General features: G+C 42.4%; 1 pseudogene; it reads left to right on the top strand.

Moving 5' to 3' along the window:
- Positions 1-22,959, top strand: part of LOC125409688 (keratin, type I cytoskeletal 18-like) — a 59,392-nt pseudogene that overhangs the window by 35,005 nt on the left and 1,428 nt on the right.

Here is a 22,959-nt window from a genome sequence, read left to right on the forward strand (position 1 = left end):
CAAATCCTCTGCTAGGGAAAGCTGCCCTTCTCAGCTGTGGTGGTTTGAATGAGGATGGCCCCCATTGGCTCACGTGTTTGAATACTTGGTCCTCAGGTGACGGAACTATATGGGAAGGATCAGGAAGTGTGGCCTTATTGGAAGAGGTGTGTCATTTGGGGACAGAGTTCGAGGTTTCGAAAGACTCTTGGGACTCCCAGAGATCTTTCTCTCTGCCTTGTGGTTGTAGCTCAAGATGTGAGCACTCAGCTGTTGCTGCCACCATGGCCTTGCTCTGCCATCAAGAACTCTGTGGTGGTTTGGATGAAAGTGTCCCTCTTAGGCCCCTAGAGAGTGACACTGTTAGGAGGTGTGGCTTTGTTTGAGGAAGTGTGTCACTAGGGGGTGGGCTTTGAAGCCTCAGAAACTCAAGCCTGGCCAGTGTGTCACTGTCCCTTCCTGCTGCCTGTGGATCCAGATGGAAGACTCGGCTACCACTCCCAGCACCAGGCCTGTCTGTGTGCCACCATGCTTCCCACCATGATAACCATGGGGCTAAACCTCTGAACCGTCAGCCAACCCCAATTCACTGTTTCCTTTACAAGAATTACTATGATCATGGTGTCTCTTCACGGCGATAGAAACACAAACTAAGACAAAACTAACCCTTGAAACCAGAAGTCAAGTTAAATGATTTCTTTTGTAAGTTGTCTTGGTCATAGCGTTTCATCACAGCAGTAAGAAAGTAGCCGGGGCATCCACCCATGTCTCTCAGCACCCACAGTGAGACGGGAACAGGTCTTCCTTCACCCCAACACTTCCGGCTGTGCCGTCACCGTCTTTCAACTTCTCCTGTCCCAGCAGGGTCAGCCTGTCATCTGGCTTCAACTGCAGTTAGCCTGACGGGACGCGGAGCCGAGAAACAAATGAACAGAGTCGGGGAGGCTGCACAGGTGATCAGCTCATCAGGTCCCCTCTACTCTGTTTCCCTGAGGGGTGTGGGCTGTCACTTCCAGGAGGTGAGACATCTTATCGAATCAGATTTCCGTGTCTCTGCGCAGTGCCGTGAGGAGCTGAGAGGGGACAGCAGGTGCATCGTGCCCGATCCTTTTATGCACTGAGGACCTGCCTTGCAGACAGGAGAGTGAATTGTGAGAGACCTTTGACCTCTTTCAGGTGAGCTTCTGATTTACTACTCACTGTGCTTTCTAACGCATCATTTTGATGTAATAATTCCGCCAGGAAGCACAAAACCTCCTTCTCGGGAATGCAATTAAGGGAAAAATTAGCAATAAATTGTTTTCAGTACTTAACTCACCTCCAAATTTATGATGGCTGAAATTTATTGTTTCAGAGGTCTGAGAAATAGCAATTAATTTTATGCCATTTCCTGTCATTCAGCCTCAAAAGTGAGGTGTAAATAAAGAAGTGTTCACAACTGCGGGTTTTGCAGCGCAAAAGAACAAAACCCTTACAGAAATTAGTCTGGAAGATTCCAGAACCTCCGATGAAGAGAGAGGAACACTGCTCTGTCGGCAGCATCGCGCTGGCTCTGTCACCACCGCGGTTGCTCCCAGTGCCCAGAACCACCCTGGGTACAGCAAAGGGCTGCACGGGGTAGAAGTGAGGAAGTGCTAAGTTAGGTCCTGATGGCCCGGACTGGATGTATCCATTTGCCCTATAAATAAGCGCAGATCACCTCCATTTTATTGAATTCATTTCGCAGGCAGGCAGCGACCACGCGATCCCAGGCACAGTTCTGCTTCTCCCCCTCTAGTGCAGCTACTAGCGTCAACCCCAGCAGATTTATGGCCCATTCATTCATGGGAACAAAAACCCTGCCACCGCTGGTCATGGGACACGCAATAGCAGTTAGTTCAAAAGATAACAGAGGCAATACCTCACCTCTCCATTCAGCCCTACACGACCCACGCTACTTTGGAGGTAATAAACACTTCTTGTTTGTAGGCTTTGAGTCATAGCCCAGGGAAGGCTATGTGGCCCCACCTCAGATCTGGTTTTGAAGGGAACAGCTTTCTTCCTACCCAGGCCTTAACTCCAGCCCTCTGGCTGGAGAGGGGCCGATAGGAGCCCTTCTGCAGCCAAGGAGATAAACCAGTCTTCCTTCCTGTCTACCCCATGTAGACGGTGACTGGTTCTCTGAACCTTAAGCTGAGAAGTCAGACTTCAATCGGGTGCTTATTTCCAGTGCCGTAGTGTGGTAGGGTGGCCCGGCCCCAGCACGCAGGCCGGTGTGGTAGGGTGGCCAAGCCCCAATACAGTAGCACGTTTCTTTAATTGTCCAGATTCAAACAAGACAAGAGCTCAGGGTTGTGGGAAGGAGGATGCTCTACTCACAGTGCCTGCACAGCAGCCCAACTGATGGCTGAAGAAAGCCAGCAAATTTGATGGAGAAGCCTCAGAGGAGGGTTTGCCTTACCTGGCAGCCTGGTCAGACACAGGGGAGGCGGTTGGTCAAAGGAGCCACCATCCATCCCCAGAGCCTGTAAGCTGAGGCCCAAACAAGCACACACGTGAGAGCTGAATGAATGAGTCACTGGATTTTTCAAAAGCTAACAAGGAGAAAAGGAATAGGAAGAGTTGGTTCCAAATGTGTCTTCCGATAGATGAAGAATCTCGGGGTCAGAGTAGAGGCACATTTAGTCAAAAAAAAAAAAAAAGCTGAACACTCTATCCCGTTTTGAAGCTAGCTGCCACCACTGATAAACCTCAACTTATTATCTGCCAAATGGGAGTATTCACTACAGCTAGCTCACAGTTCTGTCATTAGAATTAAATAAATTGTCCCTCAATAGCCATGGGAGATTGGTCCTAAGATGTTATGATACCAAAATTCTCAGATGCGCAGGTTCTTTGTGGAAAATGGCATGGTGTTTGCACATAACCTGTGCAAGCCTCCTGTGAAATCAGCTGTAGGGTCTTTTTTATGAATAATACTTAAATAATATATAGTTGTTGTATTGTTTAGGGGAAATGACAAAGAAATAAGGTATATGCATGTTCCATATAGATTGAGTTTTTAAGTATTTTCAATCCATGGACTGGTTGAACTCATTGACACAGAACATGTAGACACATAGATACATGAGTAAGTGGAGAGATGCAAAGATATATACAAACAGATATAGAAATGGTACATAGATAAACAGATGATAGTGCATACATGTGTGTATACATACACAGGTAAAATGATTTGTAGATAGATGAATAGATGATGGATGGATGGATAGGTGGATAATGGATGGATGGTAACAAATGGATGGATATATAAATAATAGATGGATAGATACACAGGAAATAGGTAAATGTATAGATAATGATGGATGGATGAACATTGAGATAGATAATAACATAATAACATAGTTGTAGTTTGCTTTGTTTTGGGTGATAAAACATTCTGACCAAAAGCAGCCTAGGGAGGAGGGAGCTTCTTTCAGCTCTGCCAGGTCACAGGCTATCACAGATGGAACTCAAGGCAGGAACTGAAGCAGAAGCCAGGAAGGAACACTGTTGACTGACTCACTTGCCCCCTCTCGCCTGTGCTCAGACAGCTTTCTTATACAAACCAGGACCTTCTGCACAGGAGTGGTGTCACCCACAGCGGGCTAATATCCTGCATCAATTACCAATCAAGACAATGTCCACAGACATGGCCACAGGTCATTATGATCTGGGCAATCCCTCAACTGAGACTCCATCTTACTGCGTGATTTTGGGTCGTGTCAAGGTGACAATAAAACTAAACAACATGGATGGATGGATGGATGGATGGATGGGTGAATGGATGGATGCATGGGTGAATGGATGGATGGAAAGACATAAAGAAAGATGATGAAAAGATGGATAGATAGATAGATACACCCAAAGGTACTTTTAAACTTAGCATAGGGATAACCATCTTTATTAAATCAGTTTAGTTGGAGAAGTGAGACTCACGACAGGAAAAGGACATGGACCCAGGCAGGTAAGAGGAGATGGCAGGAGGACCCAGCCGGAACTACATATGACACTCTCTCAAAAACTAATTAAGATCTGGAGAGGCCAAATATAATTAAAAATCTATGAGAAGAAGGTACATGTGTCTAGATCCACCTTCCGGGGTGGGTGTGTGTGAATGCAGAGGGGAAAGGCCAGCCTAACTGACCCCTGGCATGGCAGATTCACGCCCCGCCCCTTTTTCCTATATCTATATCCTCTGTCCTTAATTCTGCTAGGAAGCTACAGAAACCAGGGCTAAGTCCTTTGTGCTTAAAAAAAAATCTGTCTTTTACCTGTTTAAATTACAATGCCAAATAATTATGTATGTTTAAAAGCTGTCAAAAGTCTGGTTAAATGGTAGCTTTGTCTCGGGCTAAAAATTACTTTTCATTATGACCTATTTAGACATCGTTTGAACCAAATATCTCAGCCCGCACATGTAAATGTGTTTTTGTTTTAAGCTCTGCAGGTTAGGTCAGCAGATGTCTGCAACCAATACGATCGCCGGGGCGAAGGTGACAAGATTAACTCCAGTCGGGCAATTTCTCCATTAAAGCACGGATGTCTCGGATTCCTAAGGACAGTGTTGAGCAGATGAGCTGTAACGTAGCCTTGCATTTGTCATATCAGGTGATATAAAAGGAAAGAACAATTATAAAAATGAATGTAATTCTCCGTCGAAGGGGGGGAAAATCCAGCTTTTGCAGTAGGGGGTAGCTAATTTTCCGTAGATTAAAAACAGGTTTCTCAGCAATCCTGCTGCTGTTTCGTTCCACAATTAAAACAGAAGAAGAGGAGGGCTCGGTGGCAAAGCAGACAGTTGTAGAAATTAGTTATTTGGGGACCCAGAAAGTGGGTTTCCCCTCCAGCATCAAAGGTTATTTCATTCCCCATAGGGGCATCTCCACTACCATAAACTGCTCTGCACCCCCAGCTCTCCACCTCTCCTCCCCCCCGTTTCTGAGCTACTTTCAATTAGCGGGGATTATTAAACTGGAAACATCTTAAACCGCTGCCGAAGCTGCTTTCCGGCCTTATGAGCTGAGCTGGAGGCGTCACAGTAAAAACTGATTGATTAGCAAGGAATGTACTTACAGCGATGGATGCCCAGTGTCGTTTTCTTTGCTTTCCATGGCTTCTTTGCTCCTTCCCCCCCCCACCCCGCCCACCACATTAGGCGTTTGGCTTCTCCCTGCCACCTTCTCCAGCCAGCAGGCTCTGCCTCCAGTGCACAGCATGCCTTTACCTTTCCTTCAATGCTTCTCTTCCCACCTGAACCCCATGGACCATCACCTGTGCTATCACGCTTGCACCTGCCTCTCCTGTAAAACAATGTCACCGAGGAAGAAAGCAAAACAAGCAAAGCTTGGACCATGATAGGCTCTGAGTTCAAGGGTGATCTCTCTTGGATGCTGAGGTGTCAGTCCAGGGTCTTAGTCACTCTGGCCCTGTGGCAGGGCAGGGCAGCGTGGTGGGAGCATATACTGGGGGAGGTCTGGTCACCCTACATCCAGAGTACAACAGCTAAACCAAAGTGGTGGTTGTGAGGAGGTGAGAAAGAAGAGAGATTGGGCTAGCGCCCCCTACCCCCAGCATAACAGTGAGCCTGAAGGCTTGTGTCAGCTTAAGGACTTAAATCCTGAGTCCAGAGGCAAATGAGAAAATAATCCAAGATGGCAGATGATACTCACTGACAAATGCCCCCCGTTTAAAAAAAAAAAAAAGGCTCATGCCTTGAAACAAAATTTTTCCTACTAATCAGTATTCCAAAGAATCCTTTGGATTCGGAGAGGCCGTGAGGTGCGTTTACATCCTAAAGTGGGGTGAAAGCAAAGGGAAAGAAAGCTTGCGATCCAGCCAGTCTCCCATCTTAAGTGAAGGAAATGGGGGAGACAAGTGCAGCCCCAAAGGAGCTATGCAGATCTTGATTCTCAGATCACCCGCCTGGGACCCTGCTTGCAGCTGTGGACAGCTGCCCTGGGGTGGAGCCTGCGTGCGTAACAGCGTGACGTTCATGCAAAGCCAGGAAGACCTGAAACTCTGACACTGGAAGGCCTTGCGAGTTCTAGAGTGGTTACACAACGTGTTAATTGCACACGGCCTTTGGGAAACACTTCCCATCCAAACCAACATCCTGCTGAAGATTTTATAGACTACCGAACTAATGAGAAGCTTAAAATTCTAGTTTAAGACAACATTTCACCCTGTTTTCATCTCCCAAAATTATACCCCGAAGTCATTAATGATTTTTTTTTATTTGTCTTACCAGTAGCCTTTACATATTCCAGGCAGTTCACTTCTGGAAAACCCTCCCCTTATATTGCCCCACGGCCTGCCCTACTTTGCTTTGCTACTGCTGTGGTGAGTCAAACTTGGGTGGGGAAAAGGCTTCTCTGAATTCCAGCTCATGGTCCATAGAGGGGGGAAGCCAGGTGGCTTTCTATTGCTGTGAAAAATTCCATGACCGAAAGCAACTCAAAAAGGAAAGTATTTATTAAATATCTTAGAACTTACAGCTCATCATGAAGGGAAGTCGGGGCAGGAGCACAAGGCAGGAACTCATGGGAGCAGAGGTCACGGAGGGGTGCTGCTTCCTGCCTTGCTCCCCCTGGCTTGCTCAACCTGCTTCTTATATAGCCCAGGACCACCCGCCTAGGGGTGGCGCTGCCCACAGTGGGCTCTTCCCATGCCAATCATCTATCAGGAAGTTCCCCCACAGACTTACAGACGTTCCCACAGGTCAAGCTGATGGAGGCCATTCTTCAGCAGAAGGTTCCTCATCACACTGTCTACTATGTATCAAGTTGACAAAACACCAGCACAGTCACCCTCCTAAGGATCCATGGTAGCAGAACCCTGGAGTTCAAGCCCCCAAAGCCAGCCTGTGATGTTGAACAACTAGACACAACCCCTCCACATCCGCCCTCAATGACACTAACTATTCATGTCATATGTAGGGAACTAGTAAATGCTTTTTTAAAGATTGTTTTATTATTTGTTTCTGTGTGAGTGTAGGCATGCAAGTGTGTGGATGCCCATGGAGACTGGAAAAAGAAGGTGTCAGAGGCTCCTCAACTGGAGTTACAGGCAGTCGTGAGCATCCTGACATGGGTACCGGGAACCGAACGTAGGTTCTCTGGAAGATCGGCAAGCACTCTGAAACACTGAAGCCAGCTCTCTGGCCACGATACATTTTTACTGAATGAATGAATAAAAGCATCCAACATTTAAGAAGAATCTAAAAATTCTGTCATAAGAAAATAAAGGCAATTAAATATCACAGGAAACAAACATCTGCCACTGGGAACCCAGAGACTAGCCTTCTAACCCTTTCTCTATAGGTGGTGTAGGGTTACACAGCCTGTCATCTCAGTACTCAGGAGGCTGAGGCAGAAGGATTGACTTGAGCTCAAGTCCAGGCTGGCACACAAGGTACAAGAGCAGCTGGGGACCCAAAGAGAGAGGCAAGACCTTATCCAGATTTAGTGACAACGACATGCACCAAAAAGAAGGGAGGAAGAAAACAGCAATTTCTGCTCATCAAACATATATCCAGTCTCTGCAGATCAGAAGCACTGAGAAATCCCCTCTTCCCCTCTGTTCCTTCCACAGAGATCCGGGACTGCCAAAGCCTCTACTTCACTGCCTAGATTTTAGAAGCAGAAGTCTAAGTCCTTGTCTCCTCAATAACAAAGGATAACATTGTGAACATATCCCTGGTAAGCGTTTGAGTTTTGTGTGAACAAACTCGGCCCTTATATTAATGTGGGTTTTGTAACGAGCCGACACCGCCTTTATAACTAAAGTTATAACACACCATAACGTGTCGAGGCAGCAGGAATGTTGTATTTCCTACACGAAACAGCATGACTTTAAATTTGTAGCCAATCTTTTTAAAAATACTGCTCACAGTTCAGTCTTAAAATGCCATCCTCTGAAATGCCTGGCGAGAAAATACAAGACTTTGTGCTGGGTCGTTTTGATCATCAGTGTGATTAGATTAAGACGTACCTGGGACAGAGGTAGCACATACCTGTGGTGAGACAGAATTTATCAGACAGGACAGTGTCTTTGCCCACGTGAACTCACGGAGGCTGCGATCACACGTGCAGGGCCTGCGCAGAATCAGAACAGCCCAGCATGGAACAAGGAAGGACGCACCAAGTCCCACCTGTGTCCGAGGAGCTCTGGGCTATTGTTGGCTCCTGGAGGAGAGGGAGTCGATTTTCTTCAGAGATGTGACCCCTGAGGAGCTGCCCACGCTCCAGTGGATGACCGTGCACGCATGCACACACAGGCAGCACTAATGTTCAGTCAGTTAAAACAACAAAGCAGCACCTGAAGTCGGGGAAGGGAAGCATTCATGGGAATTGGAGGAGGAGTTAGAGGGGAGGGGTGGGGTGGGTTTGATTTAAACAAAATTTATGCACATATGAAATTCTCAAATGATAATAGTGATGATGATGATGACGACGACAATGATGATGCAACATCTGGGGTATTACCAAGGCACACATCTGGATGTGAGAGTGTTTCTTGGGGTCACTGTCCTGTGGGCTGCAGTCCCAGGCTAAATCAGAAAGGGTTAAAAGTGAGAGCCAGCTAGGCACTAGCATTCATATTTCTGGTCCACTGAGATGTTGCCTCCATGCAAGCACTGCCATGATGACCTCTCCACTATGAACGCCACCCCCAAACCTTGAGACAAATGACCGCTTCTTCCTTAAAGTTGCTTTTTCCTTTAAGTTGCTTCTTTAGTTATTTTTGATAATATAATTTAAGACATTTCTCCCTTCCCTCTCCTCCCTCCAAACCCTCCCACATATCCCACCCTGTTCACCTTCAAATTCACAACCTCTTTTTCCATTAATTCTTATTGCATGCATATACTTGTATATACATACATATTCCTAAATATAAGGGGTTGTGTCCATATAAAGTCATCTGTATATGTATTTTCAGGACTGACTTCTCAGGCGTTTGGTCATAGCAATGAGAAAACTAACTAAAACAGGCTGCAGGTAATTCCTATACTGTTGGAATATTTCTGTTTGACCTTCAGCTGAGGTCCCTCCCTGTACAAAGAAGTAAACATGGCCCCTAATAAGACAGTTTCATTTCTGGGCAACACAATCCTAATTTGCCGTGAGAGCTCTCCTTACAATGTGGCAAAGATTAGATCAAGAGCCAGAGCGGCCTGGTAGAGTCAGTAAAACAGAGAAATGGTGCCCAACCCTTGTTCTTAGCCAGGACTCTCAACCTTAAGCAAGTCCCTTGGGGTGCCTCCTTCCCAATCAGGATGAAGAGAATGCTGGGTCCAAAAGGCAACCATCAGCACAGTGTCAAGAAAGAGAAAACCAATGTGACATTGTGTGGGGGAGACTCCTGCTGATAAGCTATGAACTTTGCCTTTTGGTCATCAGAGCTACTCAAAGAACACCTTCATGTGACCTAGTCAAGACACAGTGCCTGATTTATCTCCTGGATCCAGGATTTTAGAGATTCCAGGAAAGTTGCACATAAGAGAGAAATTTTTATGGATGGATCAGAGGGAAGGGGGATAAATAGGTGCTTGCCAGAAAATTCCTGAAGAGTTGAGTAATGGGGGTTTCACGTTGAAAGACCCTGGAAATAAGCTAAACTTAACTAAACCAAGGGCAATAAGGGCCAGAAAATGACATCAACGGGGGTTAATGGTCATTGTCAATTTGAATAGATTTGGAATCACCTAGAAGACATGCCTGTGAGTATGTCCTTGAAGTTGTTTCCAGGATTGAACTAGTGAGGGGGATCTGCCCTGCATGTACGTGGTGCAATCCCATGGGCTGCAGACTTAGTCTGAATAAAAAGAGGGAAAGCAAACAATTAGTTGACCCATGCTTTCTCCACCATGATGCACTGTACCCTCAGACCAACAAATCCTTCCTTCTTGGTGTCACTTTTTCAGTCGGCTATTTTATAACTGTAATGGCAAAAGTAAGTAATACAACAACAATGAATTTCAACCCTAAGAATGAAAAATATGGTTCTAAGTCCATTGATATTCAAGGATACTTGAATGAATAAACAAGGGGAAAGGCTGTGCACAATGCTCCCAGAAGGAGACTATGATTCCCTTCCTAGCACTGCAAGTGAGTAAGAAGAAGGGGAGAGAAAATATCAGTGGCAGAAACATGAGGAAGAAGAAGAAAGAGAGAAGGATAAAGGGAGAGAGGAAGAAAGAGAAGGATGAAGATGGAGAGGAGAAGGAAGGAGAGGGGAGGAAGAAGAAAGAGAGAAAGATGAAGAGAGAGGAAAAGGAAGGAGAAGAGGAAACAGAAAGAAGAGAGGAAGGAAGAGAAAGAGGGAGGAAGAAGAGGGAGGAAGAAGAGAGAAGGGTGAAGAGAAAAGAGGAGGAAAGAGAGGAGGAAGAGAAGGAGAAAGAAGAGGGAGAGGAAGAAGAAAGAAGGATGAAGAGAGGGAAGAGAAAGGAGAAGAAAAGGAGGGAAAAGAAGAGGAATAAGAGAGAAGAATGAAAAGATGGAGGAAGAGGAAGGAGAGAAAGAGGGGGAGAAAGAAGAGAGGGCAGGGGAAGGAGAGGAGGAAGAAGAGAGGAGGAAGAGAGAGAGGAGGAAAAAGAAAAGGGGGGATAGAAGAAGAGGATAAAGAAGAGGGGAGGAAGAGGGAGAAGGAAGAAAGAAAAGCTAAGTATGGAGAGAGAGGATGAAGAACGGGGAATGACTGACACAGAACATCAGCACTAAGCAGACAGCATGACAAGACCTGAGGCGGGCAGCCATAGTAGTACTGAGATTAGCGGGCAAATGCATAGTAAGAAATGCTGTCTAGTGGTCTCAGAAGCATCTCTCTACAGAGCAGTAACTTTACAGAGGACAGACAGATGGATCCTGGAGGAGGGTCCTTAAGTGGCCAAAGAGCATCACTTGTGTGACACACAGACTAACGTGAGTTTTAAAACTGATACAAGATAGTATAATATCTTTTCCATTAAAAAAAACTCTGTTACTGGGCTGGCAAGATGGCTCAGTTGTGAAATACACTTTCTGCTGAGCCTGGCAACCTGGGTTGGAACCAACACAGTGGAAGGAGAGAACAGACGCTCACGTGTTGTCTATAAGCACACAATGACACACACACACTAAATAAATACATCGAAAATTTAAGTTCTGTTTTTTATATTGAAATTACATGGGCAAAAATGAACATAAAATATTTTGTGTCATACCTACATTGTAAAGTAAATAATACTTTATTTTTCTTTTATTAATTAATTTTTTCATTTATTTTGCATCCATACTGCAGTTCCCCCTCCCTTCTCCCCTCCCATTCCCTCCTCACACCTCCCTTCTGCCCCCCCCCATATCCACTCCTCCTGTGTTTCTGCTCAGAAATGGGCAGGCCTTCCATGGGTGTTAACAAAGCATGACATACCAAGTTAAAGTAGGACTAAGTTCCTTCCTTTGCATTAAGGCTGGGCAAGGCAGCCCACCCAGTACAAGGAATAGGTTTCCAAAAGCCAACCCAAGTGTTAGGGACAGGCCTGATCCCACTGCTGTGAGTCTCACAAATAAACCAAGCCACAAAACTGTCACACATATGTAGAGGGCCTAGGTCAGTCCCATACAGGCTCCCTAGCTGTTGCTCCAGAGACTGTGAGCTCCTATGAGCTCAGATTACTTGTTTCTGAGTGTTTCCTTTGGTGACTTTGAATCCTCCACCCCACTCCCCTGCTTGTACAATCCTTCCTCCCTCTCAACAAGACTCCTGGAGTTGAGCTAGTGTGTGGTAGTGGATCTCTGCATCTGTTTCCATCAGTTTCTGATGGGTAGTGACCAATCTGATTACAGGGGATGTCCAGTTTAGATACCCTTTCCACTGTTGCTAGGAGTCTTAGCTGGGGGCATCCTTGGATGTTTCTCTGGCACCAGGTTTCACCCTGATCCCAAAATGATCCCCATCCAGACATCTCTTATATTATTTTCCTCTCCAACCCACTCCCAACCCACCCAATTAGATCCCAAATGTTCCCATCCTTACTTCCCACCTCCAGTTTACCCAGGAGATCTCTTCTGTTTCCCCTTACATGGAAATCCATGAGTCCCTCTTTGGGCCCTCCATGCTACCTAGCCTCTCAAGGGCTATGCGTTATAGCCTGGAATCCTTTCTTTTACATCTAATATCCGTTTATGAGTAAGTACATAGCATGTTTCTGTTTCTGAGTCCAGGTTATCTTATATATTTTTTTGTTTATTTATATTTTATATCTCTGGGTCTGGGTCTGGATGATTGTTTTCTAGGTTCATCCATTTGCCTGCAAAGTTCATGATGTCATTATTTTTACAGCTGAGTAATACTCCATTGTATAAACGTACCACAGTTTTTTTGTCCATTCTTCCGTTGAGGAACATCTAGGCTTATTTCCAGATTCTAGCTATTATGAATAACACTGCTATTAACATAATTGAGCAAAGATCCTTGTGGTATTATTGGGTATATCCCCAAGATTGGTATCCCTAGGTCTTGAGATAGACTGATTCTCAATTTTCTGAGAAACTGCCATATTGATTTCCTATGGGGCATTCCAAGTTTGCACTCCAACCAGCTGTGGAGGAGTAGTCCCCTTACTCCACATTCTCTCGAACATAAGCTATCATTAGTGTTTTTAATCTTAGCCATTCTGACAGGTATAAAATTTCAGCACTGAATTCTACCAGAATTTCGAAGAAGAGCTAATAGCATTACTCCTTAAATTTTTTCACACACTAGAAACAGAAGGGACATTGCCAAATTCTCTTTATGAGGTTACAGTTACCCTGATACCCAAACCACACAAAGATTCAACAACAAAAAAAGAAAGAAAATTAGAGATCAATTTCCCTTATGAACATTGATGAAAAAATAACCCCCCAAAAAATGCTGGCAAACAGAATCCAAGAACACATCAAAAAGATTATCCATCATGATCAAGTAGGTTTCATTTCAGAGATACAGAGATGGTTCAACATAGGAAAATCTATGAATGTAATCCACCATATAAACAAGCAAAGAAAAAACCACACAATCATCTCATTGGATGCTGAAAAGGCATTCAACAAAACCAGCACCCTTCATGATAAAGGTCTTGGAGAGATATAAGGAACATACTTAAACATAATAAAAGCAATATACAGCAAGTCAATGGCCAATATCAAATTAAATAGAAAATCAAAGCGATTCCACTAAAATCAGGAACAAGAAAAGGCTGTCCACTCTCTCCATATCTATTCAATATAGTGCTTGAGGTTCTAGCTACAGTGACAAGACAACAAAAGAAAGAGAAAGTGGATACAAATTGCAAAGGAAGAAGTCAAACTTTCACTATTTGAAGATGATATAATAGTATGCATAAGTGGCCCCGAAAATTCTGCCAGGGAACTCCTACAACTGATAAACACCTTCAGTGACATGACTGAATACAAAATTAACTTAAAAACAGTAGCCCTTTTATATACAAATGATAAATAGGCTAAGAAAGAAATCAGAGAAACATCACCCTTCACAATAGCCACAAGCAACATAAAATATCTTGGGGTGACTCTAAACAAACAAATGAAAGACCTGTATGACAAGGACTTTAAGTCTTTGAAGAAAGAAACTGGAGAGGATATCAGGAAATAAAACAATCTCCCATGCTTATGGATCAATAGGATTAAGATAGTAAAAATGGCAGACTTACCAAAAGTAATCTACAGATTCAATGCAATGCCCATGAAAATTTCAACACAATTCTTTACAGACCTCGAAAGAACAATACTCAACTTCATATGGAAAACAATGAAAAAAAAACCAAGATAGCTAAAACAATCCTGTATAATAAAAGACTGCTGGAGGTATCACCGTCCCTGATTTCAAGCTCTACTGTAGAGCAATAGTAATAAAAACAGCTTGGTATTGGCATAAAAACAGACAGGTGGACCAATGGAATCAAATTGAATACCCTGACATAAATCCACACACCTATAAACAAAATAAAAAGCCAAAATTATACAACGGAAAAAGAAAGTATCTTCAACAACTAGTGCTGATCTAACTGGATGTTGGCATGTAGAAGAATGCAAATAGATCTATATCTATTGCCATGCACAAAACTCAAGTCCAATTGGTTCAAAGACTTCAACAAAAATCCAGTTATACTGAACCTAATAGAAGAGAAAGTGGGAAATAGCCTTGAACCCATTGGCACAGGAGACAACTTCCTGAATAGAAAACCAGTAGCACAGATATTGAGAATGACAATTAATAAATGGGACCCATAAAGCTGAAAAGCTTCCATAAGGCAAAGGACGTAGTCAATGAGACAAAAGAGCAACCTTCAGAATGGGAAAAGATCTTCACCAATCCCACATTTGACAGAAGGCTGATCTCCAAAATATAAAAAGAGCTCAAGAAACTAGACATTAAAATATCAAATAATCCAATCTAAAAATGGAATGCTGATCTAAAAGAATTCTCAACAGAAGACTCTCAAATGGCTGAGAAACACTGAAAGAATTGTTCAACATCCTTAGCCATCAGGGAAATTCAATGACTCTGAGAATACTTTATTAATGATATACTTCAACCATAAAATTTTTGTAAATTCTTTTATTGGATCACTAAGATTTCTGTTTCCAGTAAATTCACCTCCCAATTGTTCCATGGAAAGTAAGCCTGTCAATCTTGGCAAGGGCCCATTTTCAATAATATTTGATTGATGTTCATTTGGGGTTGATTTTCCATAGGTGCAACTGTGCCCAACATGGTCTGGATTTCATAATCTGTGGTCACAAAGGGACAAGTCTCCGATTCACAGACAATGCACATTTGAGCACGCCCAAAGCTGTTGATTCTCAAGGAGTCGTTTTTTCCAAAAAGCTTTAACTCTTCTTTGGAACCAGTTTTGTGTGAGTCTGGGTTTTATTTTCCACGTAAATTTACATAATGGCACTTTAATGCTTCCGCTGACATTTCCTGTAACTTGTGGAGGTCACACAGGGAACTGAAAGTGGTTTCAGGGTTTTGAACATAATTCAAACTGCCTGCTCAATTTTTTTCCTCTGTGTGTATTCAATTACAAGGGAAAAATAATTTTTATAATGACGTCGTCTCTCGGCCGTCATTAATTGCCTGTGGTGAGGCACTATGAGGTTTCCTCCTCCACATTAATACTTAACCCGTCTTGTGTAGGCAGCCATATTGTTGAGATATCATGGGGGCAGTTTCCCTGTCTCAGATCGAGGACACTGTCTCACAGCAGATGTCCTGTTCTCTGACTCTTACAGCCTTTCCTCCCTCTCTTCCTCAATGTCCCCTGCACCTCAGCTGTAGGGAATGTGCTGATAGATGTATCTATTGGGGCTGGGCACCCCAACACCGTTGTTCTCTGCACTTCGGCCAGCTTGGGATTTCTGTAATGGTCTCCATCTACTGCAAAAGTTTTCTTGACCACAGAACAAGCATCACTCCCTAATTGGTTATCCAATGCAGAATGAGTGGCCCTGAAATCACATGCATGTGAGGAACACTAAATGTGTTTTATTATATATACATATATATGTAACAATAATGATTCAAGAAAAAGAGGCCATGGATTTGAGAGGGAGCAGGGGGAGACAGGAGGAATTGGATAGAGAAGAGGAAAAAGGGGGATGACATAAATATTGTACTCATATATGGAATTCTCTAAAGTAAATAAATAAATAAACAAAAGGTACTCCTTCAATATTAAGAGGGCTATCTGAAGTGTCATTTGAACACAGCATCCTCCTGCACCAAATGTGATGATGTTTATGTCAAAGCCTGTGGATAAGTGATTTTAGAACCAGAAATTCTAAATATAGCTTCTGATGAGTCATCAGTGTGCTTTATTGTGATTGGTATTCTTGCAATTTTATTTTGCAAATAATTGACTTGCAGAACATGTTGTTTAAGGTTCCACCAGTCATATCCAGATGTTCAGGCCAAAGCTTTAATATTTGTACCCACAAAAAGGAATAGATCGCCTACTTTCCTGTTGTGATAAAACTCTATGGCCAAGACAACTTCCAGAAGATAGGATTTATTTGGGCCTACGATTCCAGAAGAGTAGAGTCTGTGATGGCAGAGTGTTGGAGGAGATCACTGGTTGGTTCCTGGCCACCTGGCTAGCTTAGACCCAAAATAATCACACAGAAACTGTATTAATTAAATCACTGTTTGGCCCATTAGCTCTAACTTCTTATTGGATAACTCTTATATTAATTTAACCCATTTCTATTAATTTGTATATTGCCATGTGGTTGTGGCTTACCAGGTAAAGTTCACAGCTTCTATCTCCAGTAGCTCCATGGCTTCTCTCTGACTCTGCCTTCCTCCTCCCATGCTATAGGCCAAGCTGGTTCTTTATTCATTAACCAATAAAAGTCACACATAGACAGAAGGACCTCCTACACCAGAAGGGCAGAGGTTGGCGGCTGCAACTGGAAGTTGAGAGAATGAGTTCAGAATAGGGCCAGGCTTTAAACTCTCAAAGCACAACCCCAGGGACACACTTCCTCCAACAAGGCCACACCTTCTAATCCTTCCCAAACAGCAGAAGCAACTGGGCATAAGCATTCAAATGCTCAAAACTCTGGGGGACATTGATCATTCAAACCATCACAGGGGGCAAGATCCAAGGACCCAAAGATAAACTGCCAGTACCTCAGGTCCATGCTGTTCCCTGGATTTTGACTGCTGCTGGTACCCCTTGACGCTTTTCTGTTAATCTGTTACCATGGACAACCTGAGCTCACTGCTACCATAGCATATGCCCCAGTCACACATAAATGCCATGGTTCCTTCAGACTCCACACAATATGGAAGTTCAAAGATGAAATTATCAAGGATTTCCCAAATGACCAAAGAAGATCTTGGCAGACCAAGCCTAGGCACAGCATGTAGATTAAAGCATTTATGGGTTTAATTTTAATTTTTAAAAATGTTTTATCACTTATCAACTTATTTTATCTTAAGGTAAATCTATGTTTATTATGTATTTTATCTTTTTTAATTTGTCTTTGTTCTTGAGAAATTTACATGTGTATACAGTGAAATATAGTTATATCTGCCATTTCCCAGCCCAAGGGTGTATCCTTTAGTGTGTGGTCAGACACAGACTGTGTTACTTCTTTACATTGTTCCAGCAATGCATTGAAGTTGAACTGTGTATCCCATCGAGAGAGAGGAGCCTGAAGCTTAGGATTTGACCAGATCCCACTCCTAATGAACATCCGTGCCAGGGTGGCTCCCAGGATTCCTTTGTTCCCCTGAAGGTAAGTATGTGCAGGCAACGGTGAACTCTGCAAGCAGATGTAGCTGGTCAGAAGTCAGGGCAGAAGCAGGAGCCCAAGAGCATCCTTCCCTGTAGCTGGTGAGATATCAGGGCAGAAGCATGAGCCCAGGAGCATCCTTCCCAGCCCAGGCTGCCTGTTGTCCTTCATCTTTATCACATACTTAGTCACTGTTCCACATATCCAGTGGCACATCTTTATCTTCCCACAGCAATATGCCCTGATTCGGGGCAGCCCTCAGCTGCAGAGAACAGAAGGGAGACCCACCTTCGCCTTTGACATTTCCCAAGCAGTGAATCCTGCCCACTAGAAGTTAAGGTAGGCTATAGCCCTCAAAACTGCCCAAGTAACTTCAGAATTCAAGTTTACCCTGTGCTGGGAAATGTACATCTGTAAACAGCTGCATTCTATATCTGTGGGTTCCACACTGATGTATTCAACCTACAGCCTTCTGAAAATATTCGTGGAAAAAAACAAATCCAGAAAGTTCCAGAGAGCAACATTGGAATTTGCTGTGCCTGAGTCTACACAAAAGAAGCAGCACGTGGGTGCTGTGCTGAGTCTACACAAAGGAAGCAGCACATGGATGCTGTGCTGAGTCTACACAAAGGAATAGAAAAATGTAAGGAGGGAATGAGAGCTACTTGCCACTACAGTGTCACTCCATAATAGGAATCAAGCATCTGTAGATTGTATATGCACCCGGTCTTCGAACCAATCCCCTGATCATACTGAGGGACAAGTACTCACGGCACCTCCTCTATCCATGGTGCATGGTTGGAGGGCTCATGATTCTGCAGGTGTCTATAGCAGCTGTGTGTTCATGACTGCAACAGCAATGTCATAGCCGGATGACAACGGTCCATGACAGGTCTCCACCTTCCTCCTGTTCTTAAGCTCCTTCTGCCCCATCTTCTGGGATGTTCCCTGGACCTTGTGGGAAGGAGGTGACAAGATGCACATTTAAGGCTGAGCACTCTTCAGTCGCTTACTCTTTGGTACTTTGACCAGGTCTGAGTCTGCATTAACCAGGATGGCTATTTCGGTGCAGGTGCACCACACATACCAATGAGATCAAGATGAATGATATTTCCATCTCCTTAGCATGTGTCTGGGTTTGGCATCTTCAAGCTCTTCTCTGTATGGATCACATTAATATATACAATTATTACACATTACTAAAAATTTAATGCTTAAAGATGTGAAATTCATACCCTGATTAAGTCATTACACTATACATAAATGTGTGTGTGTGCATGTGTGTGTTTATCACACTGTACAATTAACTGTTTACAATTAAAGTATAGAGCTAATAAAATATTTTTAAAAAATGAATAGAAAGCTAGAGGTGGTGGGTGACTACAGAAAACACTGTCTCCTGGACACAGCAGGACAGTTACACATGTGGATACACAACAATTATGACATCATCCACATGCTCTTCATAAGCTCAAGTCAGACAAAATCCCAGCATGCAGTGCAGACAACAGGCAGGAAGTCCCACCCCTAGATGAAGAGCTATGGACATTTGATAGCTTCTGGAAGAGGGAGAATCCATTTTCTTTAAAGATGTAACATTGGGTAGGTGGACCATATTCCAGGCAGGTCCCACCCCTAAGAGTATTTGGTTGCATAAATTGGCTCAAAAGAAAAGGAGAACATGAAGTTGGGTGGGTAGAGAGGTGGGATGGACCTGGGAGGAATTGAGAAGGGAGTGTCTATGATCAAAATGCACTGTATGACATTCCCAAAGAGTTAATAAAAATATTGTTTTTTTTTAAAAAAAAAAAAAGAGTAGGGGAGAAGCAATAAAAAAAGAAATGGGGCTAGGGATGTGGTTCACTAGAACGCTAGCCAGCATGCAGGCGGCCCCAGGTTTAATCCACAGCATCATCAAAGAAAAAATGAAAATTAAATCTTTCTTAGAGTAACATGAGGGTAGAAGTCTTTATGGTAGAAAAGATTCCTTGAGACAAAATTCTTACCTAGAAGGCAGTAAGACAGGATAAACTTTACTTTCTTATAAAGAGAACAAAGCCTTTTTTTTATTTTGTGGACTTTTATTTTTTTTTAAAGTAATTTTATTAAATTATAAAAGTTTCCATTTCCGCCTCACCTCCCAACACCCTCCCACTCCCCCCACTCCCTCTCCTCCTCCCTCTTTGTCCCTAAGGGCAGACAGGGTTTCCTGCCCTGTGGGAAGTTCAAGCTCCTCCCCCTCCCTCCAGGTCCAGGAAGGTGAGAATCCAAACAGACTGGATCCCCAAAATCCAGTATATGCAGAGGAAACAAGTCCCAGTGTCATTGTCAATGGCTTTTCAGAAAGACTCCGGGCTAGCCACATTCAGAGAATCCGGCCACATTCAGAGAATCTGGTTGGATCACGTGCTCATTCAGTCCCAGTCCAACTGGCGTTGGTAAGCTCTCATTAGATCCGTCCCCTTGTATCAGTGGGTGATAACATCCCTCGCAGTCCTTATTTCTTTTTTCATTTTCTTCTTTCATTTTCTTCGTCCTTCTGCTCCTCATTTGGACCTTGGGGAGCTCAGTCCGGTGCTCCAATGTGGGTCTCCGTCTGTATCGTCATCCATCTCCAGATGAAGGATCTATGGTGATAAGCAAAATATTCATCAGTATGGTTATGGGCCAAGGCCTTTTAAACAGCTGAGCATGACATGGAAGTGAGCTGAATGGAGTGATTTGGTGTGGGTCAAACACAAAGTGCAGATTTTTGATCTTGGAAAGGGGCACACCTACAACAAAATGCTCTGAAAAGTTGAGAAAATGCATTCATACATTTATTCATACAGCAAATAAATATTAAGGTCTTCCTCTGTGCCAGGAAAAGTGATGAGCACACACTTGCCAGACAAACACAAACAAAAATAAATCTGAGATGATAAAATGAATATTTAACAAGGTAGACAGTGGTCAATGTGAATCTTTTCCCTCCCAAGCTTTGCCAGGTACAGAGAGAAAAATTTAAAGGACCTATCCAACATTATTGAGAAATTTGATGATATATATGTATATATTATATACATGTAAATATACAAAACATGTTCTACTCAAGGGTCCAATATCACATTTGAACAAAATGAATCGGACCAATAGTGTTAGTAACCTTGAATATTCGTTCATAGTACAATATAAAACGTGTGAGATAACGCATTTAATATTCATACTGGACATCTGGCAATATCATTAAAAGACTCAAACACTCTCATACTTACACACAAACAAACATCTCAAAACTTTACCCAAAGTTGGATAGGGTAGCCACTAATAACAAGTAGCTAATATAACTGATTATAGTTAAACTAGAGAATCAGGTTTTTAGTCTCATTGGTTATCATTGTGCATCTAGTCAATGCCATTCTAGCCAGGATAGATACAAAAGATTCCTGTCATGAGAAAGTTCTGTTGGACAATGAGACATACAAAATGCAGCTGTAAACTCTATATAGCACTTGGAGAATTTTCCTATGCACAATAGAAGACTCAACTTTTTAAAAATTTAATTGTGATGAATAATTAAAAATCACAATCTTAGCACAAGATGTGTTCATTGCCGCTGGTTTGTCATTGCTTCTAGGTCTTCTCAGTAGGCACTGCTGAGAAATATGGGGTGTGTATTCACACCGTACAGCATATTCATTTCAATAATATTTCCATATCTAGAGATGGGACAAAGGTGGATAGAAAAATGGATGGATGGATGGATGGATGGATAGGTTGGTGGGTAAATGGATAGATGGATTGGGTGGACTGGTAGATAGATCCACAGATGTAGACATTAAAAACCATGATTTAAACTGCTCCCTTGGACTCCACTCCAATGCAACAGGATAAATTTTTACTTGCTTCTTTTCCACAACAATTTGAAGCTAAGTCTCATTGTCATCACTATTTGGATATATTTGATCAGTCATAAAACTTAGAGAAAATGGGTTCACAATTCTAACACATTCCCAATTATAAAAAGGAAATCTGCTGAAAATAAGATCAACTAAGGGTCAGAATTTGTTTATGCCTGGTTGGATAGCTAGTAAGTAGTCTGGATGATGGGCAAGTTGGTTGGTGGTTGGTTGGTTGGTTGGTTGGTTGGTTGGTTGGTTGGTTGGTTAGTTGGCTGGTTGGTTGACTAGTTAAGTTTTTGGTTGGTTAGTTAGTTCATTTGTTAGTTGCTTGCTTCCCTCCTTGCTTGATTTCTTGACTCATTGGTTGTTTGATGGTTTGGTTGATTGGTTAGTTGGTTGGTTGGTTGGATTCTTTATTGACTGATTTATTGGTTGGTTCATAGGCTTATTGGTTGCTTGCTTCCTTGCTTGCTTATTTGATTAGTGGACTCATTGATTAATTGTTTGATTGTTTGTTTGGTTTGTTGGTTGATTGGTTGGCTCATTGGTTAGTTGTTTGACTGGTTAGTTGATTGGTTGGTTAGTGCTTTGTTGTTTGGCTCATTGGTTAGTGCTTTGTTGTTTGACTTATTGGTTAGTTGTTTGTCTATTTACAATATTTCTAAGCTGGGGCAGGAAAAGTATTAAATGAACCTGAAAGAAATATCTTTCTGTGCCAGAAAACAAGAGAACACGAAAAGATTCATGAAGACATGTCAAAGGAGACAAAAACTAGATTGAAAAGATCTACATTGTCAAATTCTAACCAATTTAAATGTCAAAATATTTTTATGTGATGACTGTAACAGACTAAAGCCTATGATGTCATAGGGCTATAAATTAATACACTATTGTTAACTAAAGGGATAACAAGAAAAATGGTAAGTATAATAATAATTAATATAGAATGAAGGATAGAGTCAGAAAATCATCAGCATATAAAAAACTAATGAGTGAATATTGATGAAGCATAAAGAATTTATAAAGCATAAAACTATCTCCGCACAAATTAGCTATTGATTACAAAGGCGAGGAAAGAAATAAGTTGACCAAATAATCAAATAAAAGAAAACCAATGTTGGAACAAACCAACCCAAGTGCTACCTAACTGCACACAGCGAGAGGAGCACAGTCTTGTTTACTAGTCATTCCTGACAAAACAGAAACCAGATCTAGACACAGGCATCAAGACAGGACCCCAAATGAAAGATAACTAAGTAGCTTATGTTGCTCAAGACTGAAGGTCAAGAAAGGCTGAAAAGGCTGCAAAGACCAGGTAACTCAGCACAGTACCTGAACCTGGGTCATACCCTGCAGGAGAAAAAGAGACAACCATTAATGTGTAATATTTGAATAAGCACAGAAATGAAATATGAATTGTGTTCTAGAAGGGGAATCATTCCTGTTTATTCACAAATGATTAAAAAATATTAGTGTGCAAATTAATATTTACCAGATATTAGCATATGTATAGTAATTATAAATATTGGTATAATTGGTATGTATATGAATGCATGTATATAAACATATGCATATTGGTATATATATATATACATACACACACACACCAATCATGGCTATATACAGGTAGAAAATAAATGAAATAAGTTTAAATAATTGGTAAAGAATAGTGAGAATTCCTCAGACTATTCTTGTGACTAATCAAAATTAGAAATAACATAATAAAAAAAACTTGAAAATAATTAACAGTTGAAGCTTTTTAAATTCAATTATTAGTGCCTGTGGTGGCACAC

This window comes from Myodes glareolus, chromosome 1 (assembly GCF_982192425.1).
Source record: "Myodes glareolus chromosome 1, mMyoGla1.1, whole genome shotgun sequence".
Classification (NCBI taxonomy): domain Eukaryota; kingdom Metazoa; phylum Chordata; class Mammalia; order Rodentia; family Cricetidae; genus Myodes; species Myodes glareolus.